The 13123-nt window shown below is 36.8% G+C and overlaps 1 non-coding gene across 1 annotated transcript; it reads left to right on the plus strand.

Moving 5' to 3' along the window:
* Positions 1 to 8726: 8726 nt before the first annotated feature.
* Positions 8727 to 8833, plus strand: LOC118603272. Its single transcript, XR_004951153.1, has one exon. It is a non-coding gene; the product is annotated as a U6 spliceosomal RNA (small nuclear RNA).
* Positions 8834 to 13123: the final 4290 nt, after the last annotated feature.

Consider the following 13123-nt stretch of genomic DNA (forward strand, 5'->3'; position numbering starts at 1 on the left):
GAAAACTAAGCCCAAAGAAGAGGTTAAGATGTTTATACTTAGAAGGACATGTGTGTGTTTGAGGTTGAATGTGTGAAAAATGTAGGAGTTTGAATGTCGATGAAGTTAATGGATTTCAGTAGAAAGGAGGACTTTGGAATCAGGCATAACTTCAATGCACTGCTACTATTTATTGGCTATAAAGTAACTTCTTCAAGCCTCAATTTCTTTATCTATAAAATTAGGCTAATAAGTTAGAGCTGTTATAATAATTAAATATAAAGTATGACTTGAACAGAATAGTAGTGATAGTTGATATTTTTTAAGTCCTTACTATGTACCAGACACAATTCTAAAAACTTTGAATTAATTCATTTAATTCTTACAAGAACTCTAAGGACATAGCCTGCTGTTATCATTAGTATTTTACAGGTGATGAACCTGAGACTCAGAGTGACTAAGGGGCCAAAAATTATGGAATCTGAATTGAGTTTTTCTTAGTATAGGTATTCAGCATGACCTTAGTCACTATTCTACACAGCTATTCCCTACCAAGCAAGAAACAGATTATTAATATGAGCAAAGAAAAGAAAATAATTAGTTGTAAAAAAATGAAAAATGTACACAAATGATAATATTTTAATATGAACCATCCCTATATGGAAATGTGTCTCTGAAGCTGTAAGTCAAGACTTCCATATAAAAAACATTCATGTAACCAGTATATTTTATGTTACTTTTGATGGTAATGTCATTTATCTCATTTCTTTCTTTTGGACCTACTGAAAACTGCATTAACATAAGACAATAACTCTTAAAATAGACTCACATCACCGGGTTAAACTATAACTAACACTACATTAATTTAGGATCAATATAAAATATTGCAGATATGCTTCCCTCTCAGGATGCCGGACTATCAATTCTGTGTATGTAGGACAGGACCCGGCTTATATTGGGTGAACGACTGGACATTCCTTCCATTGAACTTTGTAGAAAGGACATTGTCCTGGTGATTACCTAACAGCACCTCACTCCCTGACCTTCAGGAAATTAGTGGCCAATTAGTCAACACGCAGGCACTTTAGCTACATGCCGTCTATTTGCTTACTCTGAACCCCAAGGTTTATGCTTTCCACATTTTTAAAATTTCATCAAGGAAGAGGGAACTTACTTTTTTACCCCAGTTCAAACCCAGTAAATTTATAGTCTCTCCAGCAATCACCATTCATTTTCATTTATAATGTCAACGTCTCCCTAACTCTTCCTTATTTTTATTTATCACTTCTCTGCCCTCTCTTCTCTTTTCAGGTTTCCTTCCTCTCTCTGTCTTTTCACAAATCTAAGAGTTCTTTCTTGTCTCCAATAGAAACTTCTGTGAGCAAAGAAATTTGCAAGTTATTTTCATCTTGCCTGGAGCTCAATCTCACCAATGAAATTATGTAGGTTCACTGGGTTACATAATTAAGCAGATTCTTGTTCTTTTTGTTATTTTCTGTTTTTTGCAAGCCATTATTATATACATTACCATGATCAAACTGACAGAAGCCATTTGATGTATAGGGATGACAGAAAGATTTCTCTTTACTGGCGAGATGAAGATTCATTCTTGGTGTACGCAGAGTTTGGTCCCGTTTCTGGCATCAGCTCAGTTATCAATACATTATTGTGAATCAATACCACTGAAGAAATTGTCCCAAACTTATTAGTGTCCAAGTCAGTTGCATCCCCTATCTCCTATCATTGCTTTTCAAGTACAATATACTAAGAAGGCTTATTTAAATCTATCTCGAGTACATAAAAATTCTGCCACTGATAAGACTTGACACTTAGAAACTTTAATATATAGTTTTATCTTTGTGCAAATAACAATTAAATCATGCAATTTTGCTCATTCTACTCAAGATGGTCTTGGTAAGATGTACTTGAGGAGTTTGGTAATCCTTTTTCACTGAAAAACAGTAACTGAAAGCCAGGAGTCTATAATTAGCAAGTAGCCAAGGATAACCTATGATTTGGGGTTTCTATACTTGATAACCACAGGTCAGAACCCGCACATGTGGATCACTATCTGCCTGAGTCATGAGTTTTCTGCAGCATCTCTGGTCACTTAGGTTAATTAACAAAGTATTTTTGCATGTCTTCAACCTCAAAGCATTGTATTACATAGATGGAGATACCAACAAAAGATAAGACATTGTTCTTGATCAAAGGACAGGATAGAAATCTGCTAAACATATTTAAAAGCAAAAGGTAGAGGCAAAAACACCAGGAATTCATTTTCTAATTGCAAAATTTATGAAACCCATTAAATAGGCTGCTGAGTAGATTAAAATTATTCCAGTCTAACATCTCTCTAGCATCTCATGGATAGTAGCACTCTTTACTAATGCAACATAGCATAGTAATTAGGAACATGGCTTTGGCTATGTTTCTTGTTGGCTGATGGATTTGAACAACTTGCCTGTGAAATGGAGAAAATATTAAAATTTACCAGCATTGTTATGAGGATTTAGCAAGATGATGACAGTAATGAGTTTTACAGTATCAGCACATAGTAAGCACTCAGTAAATGTTAGCTATTTTTAAAGTTAACAGAGGATGAGCTGGCAGAACTATTTCAGAATGTCATATGGTGTTTCCATAGTGTAGAATTTGAGTTCAAACAGAAATATGAAATGACAAATGCCCAGCATGAGGTTCACATGCACCCACATCACTGGCATTTTCTTCATCCCAGAAAAGGTTTGTGCTAGCCAGGCTGCTTCTGCTTGATAAAGGAAGCAAGAATACCAAGCTTTCTTGGGAAAACTCAATTCCTCTTAGTTATCTGCCCCTGTCCCAGAAGTAGTCATATCTAACAGAGACACATTATTATCATTAATTCAAACCCATGAGTGAAGGATGATTTCCGTTTATAAGTAGCCACCGATGCCTGTGTCTGGCAGCTGCATAACATGAGTGCAAGTATTTATTCCTGTATTCAGTTTGCTGGGAGATGCTGGACTCATATCACAAGATATTAAGCAATATCCACATATAAATTATTCACCAAGGATTTATTGAGAACTTGCTAAGTGCCAAACTGATTGCTTAAGAGCAGGTAATTTGCAGAAAGATCAATTCAAAAGAAGACCAAAAACTATTCATTTATAATTTTATATGTCAACATGATCTTCAAATTTTTATATCTGTGCTTAATATTTCATATTTTCATTACTGCTTTACCTGTGGAGAGTGACTGTATGACCTGATAAAATGGAAAGTGAAGGCTTTGGATAGAGATTACTTTCAAAGTAAGTGCTAACACTATCTGTGTGAATCAAAACAAGAATCTTAGTTTACTTGGTCCTCAGTTATCTCATCTGTAAAGTGGGGGAGTAATGCCTGATTTATACAGTTGTTATGAAGATTGAGTCATAACCATTGGCTAGCCCCAATTCGGCCCTTAGAAAACATAGTTTAATTAGGCACCCTCTTCAGGTATACCATAGTGCTGCATTCCTCTCATCTTTTGCTTAATGCTTAGGACAGATACATTCTAGAGCTTCAGGTGGTACCTGCTGAAGCAAATTCTAAATCAAACTTGATGCCTCTGTTAAAAGAATTGAAAATAGAAGAATCTCATTCATTTAAGAAAAATGTGTTAGGTATCCACATTATGCTGGGCATTAGGGATACAAATGTGCCTTCATGGAGCTCACAGATAGGCAAGCAATAATGTGCTAATATGGGAGAAAATGAAGGTACTACGGAAGTATATGAGGCATTCCAAACTCATTTTTTGAGTTCAGGAGTGGAGTAATCAAGGAAATTTCACTAAAAGAGAATAATAAAAATAGTAATGGCTACCACATTAAGTGCCTGCCATGGTCACTCAGCTATTGTAAGTATTTGATAAAACTTAGCTCTGTTTTCTACACAATGTCTTGGTGAAAAGGTTTCTACGTTATGCCCGTTTTACTAAAGAAGGAGCTGAGGTACAGAGATTAATTTTTATGATGAAGCACCTAGTAAATGAAGCACTGAGATCTGATATCTAAACAGAAACTTTAAGTAGTTAAAAGAGGAATTCTGAAAATAAAGAGGCAGCAAAGCATTCCAGAGGGAATTCCAAATATAAGGTCTGGTAGAGAGCACTGAAAGAGACACTAAGTGTTGGTGTGGCAGGAAGTAAGAGTAAGATTGGGGGAAAGAGAAGGGATAAACCCACAGAGGCATGCATAGACCAGATACTCAGGAACTAAGTAAATTAGGCAAACACATCCTTGTGCTTTATTCTGAGGGCTGTGGAAAGCCAGTGAAGAATTTAAACTTGGCACAGAAGAAATACTCTGGCTAGACTCCAGAGAAGGGATTGGAGGAATGGATCCTGGAGCCAAGGAGAACAATTATGATTTTATGGTGTCAGTTTCGGGGAGAGGTGATGATATGCAGGACTAGGGTAGCAGCAGAAAGGATGAGAGAAGTGGATGGGGTGGACAACTATTTTAGGTACTTGAGTCAACAGCAGATAGTGATTAATCAACTGAGGAAGTTGAATAAGAAAGTAGTCAAAAATATCTTACAGGTTTCTGGACTAAGAAACCAGGTGGATAGCATTTTAATTTGTCAGTAAAGAGAATGCCAGAGAAAGGACAGATTAAATTGTATTGAATTTAGTTATCTAATTGCACAATTATCTGTGCCATAACCAAAGTTGATTTTAAATGGGGTTTTCAGAGGTGAATTTATCTGAAAGGTTCAGGGCTTTCATACAGTCAATATGAAGAATCTGCTCATTAATCATCCCTTTTGTAAGGGAAATAGCATTATTATAGCTACTTTCCCCACATTATCATGGCTGTGTATTAGGTGAAAATTTTGATTGTTGAAGAACAAGTGCAGGTTTAAAAGCTATATTTGTTATCCTGGGCCTGATTCTAATTTGAAGAAAAATAGATGCTCTGATGTCAATGGCAAAAATTAAAGCATCAGACCAAGCAGTGGATTACTAAAGGAACCCCTTTATATTAGTTTGCTAGGAGAGCCATAACAAAATGCCACAGACTGGGTAGTTTAAACAATAGCAATTTATTTTCTCAAAGCTTAGGAGGCTGCAATTCGGAGACCAAGGTGTTGGCAGAGTTGGTTCCTTCTGAGGGTTGTGAGAGAAGGTTCTGTTCCAGGACTCTCCACTTGGCTTGTGGATGTCTTCTCCCTGTGTCTTCATATTGGCTTCCTTCTGTACATTCCTGTGATCAAATTTCCTTTCTTGCAAGGATTCCAGTGATATTGGATTAGGGCCATCACTAATGACCTCATTTTAACTTATTTCTATGAAGACCCTATCTCCGAAGATGGTTACTTTCTGAGGTACTGCTATAACATATTGCTACAAATGTTGCAGTTGAAAACAACATTTATTTTTTACTTCACAGTTCTGAAGGTCAGAAGTCTGGGTGCATGCCGCTCGGCTTGTTTTCAGCCTAGTGTTTCACAAGGCTAAAATCACGATGTTGGCAAAGATGTGTTTCCTTCTGGAGGCTCTGGGGATGAATCCTTTTCCAAGCTTGTTAAGATTGTTGACTGAGTTTGGTTCCTTGTGATTATGGGACTGAAGCTCCGATTTCCTTGCTGGTTGTCAGCTAGGGACTGTGCTTTCATCCTAGAGATTAACAGCATCTCTTTTCATGCCTTCCATGGGGCCCCTCCAGCATCAGTGACTCCAGTCCTTCTCATACTTGGACTCAATCTGACTCACTCATCCACTGCATCCCTCTGCTTCCAGCTAGAAACCATCTTCTGCTTTGAAAGGCTTATGTAATTAGATTGAGCCCACCTGGATAATCCAGACTACTCATCTCAAAGCCAGCTGAGTAATAATCATAATTGCACCTGCAAAATCTATTTTGCCATGTAACATTCACAAGTTTGGGGGTCAGGGTAAGGATTTCTTTGGGGGGCATTATTGTGCCTCCTAGAGTAAGTGAACACATAAATATCTCTTTATATGTAGATAATAAGATAGTAATGTTACATATTATTTAGGAGTAAAGACTATGAAGCTGGACTTCTTAGGTTCTTCCACCTGTTGATTATCACCTTAGACTAGTTAACTTTTCTGTAGTTCAGTTTCTTCACATGTAAAAAGGACGTAATAATAGTACTTATAGGATTCTTGGGAAAATTAAATGTGTTACTATATTTAAAGTTTTTGGAACAGTGCCTGGTACATAGAAAGTGCTATGCTTAATGTTGTCTATTATAATTACAAATTGATACTTATTATGAAAGAAAAAGCTATGCTTTAAGAAACAAGTGGGGGACCAATTTTTTAATGAGTGGTCAACACAAATCTCTCTAAGTTTTTTTGACTGCGCTGGGGGAAGAAACTGTAAAGAAAAAAACAGAAAAGCAGAATAACTGGTTAGAAGTTCATGGAAACAGTCCACATTAAAGACTGATGTAGGGTCATAGAAATAAAGAAAACTAAATATTTTTAAGATATATTTTGGAGGTTGTGGTAAACTGAATAATGCTCACCCCCAAGATATTATGCTATGTTGTGTGGCAAAGGAGACTTTGTAGATGTTATTAAGGTTACTGAGCTTAAAATAAGGAGAGTAGCTGAATTATCCAGGTGTGTTCAATTCAATCACATGTGCCCTTGGAGAGAATGATCTTCAGCTGGAAACAGACGAGGACTTCAGAGTGAGGAGATATAAGGAGATCAGATTCCAAACATGAGAAGGCTGTGGCATGCCATTGCTGGCTCTGCCATGTGGAGGCTGCGTGCTAGGACTAAAGAGAGACCTTCAGAAAAGTTAAAGGAGACCCCCATTTAACAGCCAGCAAAGGAATGGGCCTCAGTCCTACATCCACGAGCAATTCTGCCAACAATCCAAAAGAGCCTGAAAGCAGATTATTCCAAAGTCTTTTATTAGAACCCAGCTAGCTGATACCTTGATTTTGGATTTGTGAAGCCAGGAGCAGAGACAGCAGCTGAGCCAGCCTGGACATCTGGACTATAGAACGGTGAGAAATAAACTGTTTTGTGTTTTTTTTAGGTTTATTTATTTTGTTCTAAGTCACTAAATTTGTGGTAATTTGCTATGGCAGCTATAGGAAATGAATACATTTTCATATTTGTATCAATCTCTTTCATAGACTATGACCTTTGTAAGTATAGAGACTACATCTGTTAATTTGTCACTATCCCTGATACCTAGCCTAATGCCTGGCATATGGTAGTAGCTGCTCACCAGGTATTATTTTTTGCAAAAATGAGGCAATGAAAGTTTATATAGCTCGTTTTAATGTCACACATTTAGTGTTTGAACCAGATCTTGAGCTATGCCAGAACACCACATACAATTGTTTTGAACATTAAGAGAGTTTCTATAAAGTCACTGACGCATAGTAGGAATTTGACAGCTATTATATCCTCCATTTCCTCTTAATTATCCTGATCCCAGTTCAGACTTTCCTCATTGTACTTCTGACTAATTGCAATGTTTTAAAGGGCCTTACTGACTCTAAGCACCCTTTCTTCCAATCTTTCTACTGCCTGATTAACATTCCACAAACACGTGAAATGAGATAATGTCTCTGAAAGAACAGGGCCACCTGTAAAGCCTATATATTGTTACTATTATTACCATCACTCCTATTTTCAAACCACATTAAATCTAGACTGCTGAGCCAAGCTTCTAAGGTGCCAGTCTCACAGCCACTTCCCCATCTCTTATCTCCCACCATCCCTCAGTGTGCATTCAATGTGCAAGCCAAACCATTTCCTTTCTCTTGGAAGAACATCCATGACTCATTGTTACCCTAGGCCATTGCTTGTGCCTTTCTGGCTTTCCTTTCTAAATATTTCTTAGGCCGCAGTTTAAAAACCCACCTCCTTCCTACAGCATCTTCCTTAAATATTTGTCATTGATCTTCTCTGAATTCCTACAGCACTGAACTCTTATTCACACTCTTCTGCATTTATTTTTTTAGTCCATTCCACAATTCTAAACTTCATGTTTTTGATGTGACAGATATTGTGGTAGGCATAAACTATGACCTTTGCCCAATACTGTTTTAGACTTTTAGTTGATTGGGGGATGGATATAAATCTTGTCTCCCCAGATTTAGGGTAAACCCCTCACAGCCACCTAAGAGTCTGAGCAATTTCATTTCATTCAGGTTCTGTAGCCAAATAGGCTGCATTCAAGTCTTTGTTATTATTTATGCCTGTTTGACCTTGGGCATTTTCCTTAACTTCTCTAAAACTTAATTTCCTCATCTATACAATGAAGTGAATGTTAGTATACTTCACTGAGTTGTGGGAAATAAAAGGAAGTAATTCATGTAAAGCTCTCAAAATACTTTCTGACGTGTATTTGCTCAATAAACATTGTCTATTAATTATTACTACCTTTACCACTATTCTGTACCTTCCACAATGTCTAGTCCAATGTTGAATACACAGTAGGTATTGGATAAATACCCTTAGATAAATAATTACTAAAAAATAAGCTACAGTAGATGACTAATCCAGCAGAGGAAAATCAGAAAAAGGGTTCAAAGGTGTATTGTCTGAACCGAGCATTCAATTGACAGAAACCAGAAAATAACTTGGAAAGTGAAGATAGCCACAAATTGTTCCATTGAATATAAATCAAACTAAACAAGGAACAGGGAAGTTAGTCATTAGGTAATATTATTTTTTTGAAAATTTTAAATTAATATATGCTGTTTATAAAACTGAAATTCCAGTACTTGCTTCGGCAGCACATAAACTAAAATTGGAACGGTACAGAGAAAGTTAGCATGGCCCCTGCACAAGGATGACACACAAATTCATGAAGCGTTCCCTGAAGCGTTCCGGTGATAGCCAGGGGGAAGGAAGCTTGGGGACTGGGAGAATGAGATAAAGAGTTAAAGAAATACAAATTAGGAGTCGATAGATGCCCATGGGGAGCACAGCATATAGTCAGCAGTAATGTAATGGCTATGTGTAGAGCCAGAGGGAAGATAGAGAGTAATCGGGAGAATCATTTTATAAACTACATAAATGTCTAACCAATGTACTGTATACTTGAAACTAACAATAAAATGCTAAAAATCATGTCTGTAGTTTGATTAGGGGCTATTAGCACCCAAATTAATTGATTTTTAAAAAGTAGTTATAAATAAAAAGTAGTACAAAATATTTTTAAAGTAATAAATAAAATATGTGGGTTTTTTTTTTTTAATGAAATTCCAACAACAGAAAGGAAGTGATATCACCTCTCTCCTTACCCCTTCACTATTGCCATTCCTGCCTGGTCTTTCCTAAATGAGTCTAATACCAACTCCTTTACAGGAGTTTCACCAAAATTTAATAAAGTATGCAATATTTTATCCCAAGATAATCTTAGAACAGTATAATTTTATAGGCACAGAGGCAAAGGAGCAGAGATTTGTCAGAGTACTTTCAGAAGAGTACTTTCAAGGTGAATAAGATTAATTTTCATGAAAGTATTAAGCCTCAAATGAATTATTAACTGAAGACTATTACAGAGTATGCCCTTTCCTAAATCCATTTAAATGATTGCATTGTTCAAACAGAAAGCTGTAGATGAATTAGCTTTTAAAAACGTTTGTTAAGAAAAAATAAATATGTGCATTTTAAATCATTCATCAGAGTCAGCTTGCCAAATTTAAAGCTCATTGTTTGGTAATCAGCAAAGCTGATGAACGAAATGAAAGAAGAATTACAGAAAAAGTCAATGAATAAGCAGTTATTGGAGAAGGAATAATAAAAAGGTAGATTAGGAAGTGGAGCACAGAGGCCATGGCTGTGTGCTCAGCATGAGCTTCTGCGTGCCATTGCCCAGCATTTGCCCTCAGCAAAAACCACCTAGTGATCTTCCCCTGGCCGCCTATTCCCACTGGCAATGCACACCAGACATAGAATAAAAGGGACTTCTATAGCTTTTATTTTCGACTACATATCTTCACCTCTTCTAGCCCCTTTTCACTCTCTGGGCTCTTGATTTTCCTCTCAATCTTCTATGATGGTGATAATATGACTCTGGCGGTGGTAGTAATGATAATGACAGTGGTTTAACTATATGAGTATGAATGGCGGTCCAGAAATGGGACATCTGCAAGAAATGTCCCTTTGTCTAAACTTAATTTATATTTCGAGTTTCAGTTCTTTCAAGGCAATTTGAAATCTCCCCAAACTCTTTCACCAGGGATATATCTATGTTGTGACAAGGCAGTAGGGTGTAGGCGGCATGTCCTTTGGGATTCATCATTCTTTCGACCAAACTTCTATTCCTCTATTTAGATCACAGGATCCTTCTGACACTCCTGAGCCATCTGGAAACTTTAAAGATAATCCCTGGGACTATATTTGATCCTCTATTTCCAAGACATTATTGAGCACACAAGAGACATTTTATTGCACCTGCTCGTGTTGGGACACCTGAGAACTCCTAGAGCTGTGTTAGGCTCCTCGGTTTAGGCACAGCCTATCAAATCATTCTCAACTTTGGCATATTTAACTTCTTATATTCACATCTATCTAAAGTCCTCTTTCAGCTGCAGAATTTTAAGAGTTTTTTAAGGGCTCTTGTAATTAGATTGGACTCCCCTGGATAACCACCTGATTTTAAGGTATGTAACCTTAATTACATCTGCAAAGTCCCTTTTGCCATTAACATAATACAAATTCTAGAGATTAAGGTATAGATATTTTGGGGAGAAGTGAATTATTCAGCTTACAACCCTCCAAAATACATCTCAAATATGTTCAATTATTTTTATCTCCTTTGCCTGAATCAGTCTATCACTTGGATTATTACTACGGACTCCTAATAAGTTTCCCCACTTTGGTTCTTGCCCTTTTCCAATCCCTTTCCACATAGCAGTCAGAGTGGTCCTCTAAAATTTGTTACGCAAGTCATAAGGGGTAAAGAAGTACAAATTAGTAGTTGATAGATGGTCACAGGGATGCGGAGCATAGCTTCCACTGTTCTGACATCTGAGTCCTTCATTCTGACCTCTGGAACATGTGGGCTCTGATGCCCTTTTCCATCTCTAGCCTTTTTTTGCTTCACTCTGCCCACTTCTCACCAGGTTGTGATTATGGTGACTTCCTTGAAGTCCCTCACAGATACCAATATTTTCTCACTCCTCTGCCTGTTCAGAATTCTCTGCCTGGAATACTTCCTCCACTATCCTACCTACTTTCTACAACTTGTCTTAGCTGTCTCCCTTCTTTTTCTTTCCTCCCTCCCTTGCTTCCTTCTTTGCTTCCTTTCTTAGTTCTAAGCTTAAAGAACTTTCTGTGCATCACTCATTGGAAAATTGGTCTGTACCTGTCTAGAATCTCTATAGTTCTCTCTCACTTAGACTGTGTCTAGAGACAGCATAAAAACTCCTAATCAGTGGCCCCACTTTTACTCTAGCTTTCCCCTAAAGTTTCCCCTCCCTTTCTGTCTCAGGGTGCTATTTAGTCTCCATCGTGGGATGCAGAGCTCTGAGTCTTCTTGTGTTTTCTGTGTTCCACATTTATATATGACTTAAACTATAGAAACTCAAAGTACTTTGCTCTAAGTTTATTAGAACTTCCTTTCCCTGATGCAATGAATGACATGGTTCACATGAATAAGTAGTGAATAAGTTATAGGGAAACAAATTTGATTGAAAAATAAATCAATTGAAATTTTAAAATATTATGACATAATTATAAAGATAAAAACAAGAAAAATTACTACCATTTACTGAGTACTTATTGCATATCTATAATGACTATACCATTAAATGCTATAGTTTTTTAATATTCAAAATAGCCCAGTAACATAGGTAATATCCCATTTTACTTGTGAGTAAAATGAAATTTCAATAAGATAATGTTACTTTCAAAGGCTTCTAATTAGAAAGACTCATTGGCTACTCTCTGGCAAAGATGTTGCTTTTCCACCTGTTTGGGGTAATTGTCTTTCTTGCTCTATATAGGGCCTGGAATTCTCTCACCCATTCATGACTTTCTTGGAATTGAGGGAACACCTTGAATGACCCAGCTTTTCCCACAAATAGTAATTGTGGAGCTGTATGGGGGTAGATATCTTGGGTAAAACTGCAATTCCCCACCAAATGCAGTAGAGCAGGTAGTTTGGGAGTTTAATCAACATGGAGAATTCAAGGAACTTATCCTGAATTCAAGAAGTGATGATTAAGCAGTCAATTCTCCAAAATGAAATCGTATCCAAAGATAGGAATCTAGGAACATCTTGGGCAAGAGTTATGTGAAACAGCCAGAGAGATAAGTAGGGACAAGCTAGGGCAATGATTCTTTTAGGTGTAGAGTTCTTCAGAGGAATTTCTCGGATAATCCAGTCTTCAAAAAGCCTCGCTTTTATGTATGCCCAAGGAGCGTCCATTCTTGATACTAATTACACTGAATTCTCTGAGAATATTCTGTGATACAGACCTTGCACGCTTTACAACTAGAAGCTATTGATACTAAACAAAGAGTCACAAGGTGGAGAATACCTTTCCCAACCTTTACTTTTCTGTCATAATTACATGTTTTATGCCAACAAGGAGGAATGTAAACTTACTGTCTGTAGCATAGATGAGAGAGTCCTATATCTTTAACATTTTTCATCATGGAGCATAGCTAATGGGAATTTAAAGATATCTGACTTAAAATATCCAGAGAAAACTAGACTAGATAGCTAATAAATATAACAAGTTATTAATGAAGAATGAATAAGGCATTTTGAATATCTAGTTTAAGGAACAAGGGGAAACTTTTAGAAACCTTAAGCATGACTTACAACACTTGTTAGAATTCTTTGGGGGAGTTGACATCAAATCAAATATTTGTTTTCACAATGTTTAATTCAATGGTTTTAAAATATTTCAAATGTTTTATTTTGGAACAATTTTGATTTATAGAAATGTTGCAAAGATAGCCCAGGGAGTTCTCATATCCCTCAACCACTTTCCCCTAACGTTAATCATATGTTGTCACGGTATCTTTGTCAAAACTAAAAAGCTAACATAGGTACATTACTATTACCTGAACTCCAGACTATATTTGAATTCCGCTAGTTTTTTTCCTAATGTCCTTTCTGTTCCAAGGTCCAATCCAGGATACCACAATGCATTTAGA

The sequence above is a fragment of the Rousettus aegyptiacus genome, unplaced genomic scaffold (genome assembly GCF_014176215.1).
Source record: "Rousettus aegyptiacus isolate mRouAeg1 unplaced genomic scaffold, mRouAeg1.p scaffold_m13_p_5, whole genome shotgun sequence".
NCBI lineage: Eukaryota > Metazoa > Chordata > Mammalia > Chiroptera > Pteropodidae > Rousettus > Rousettus aegyptiacus.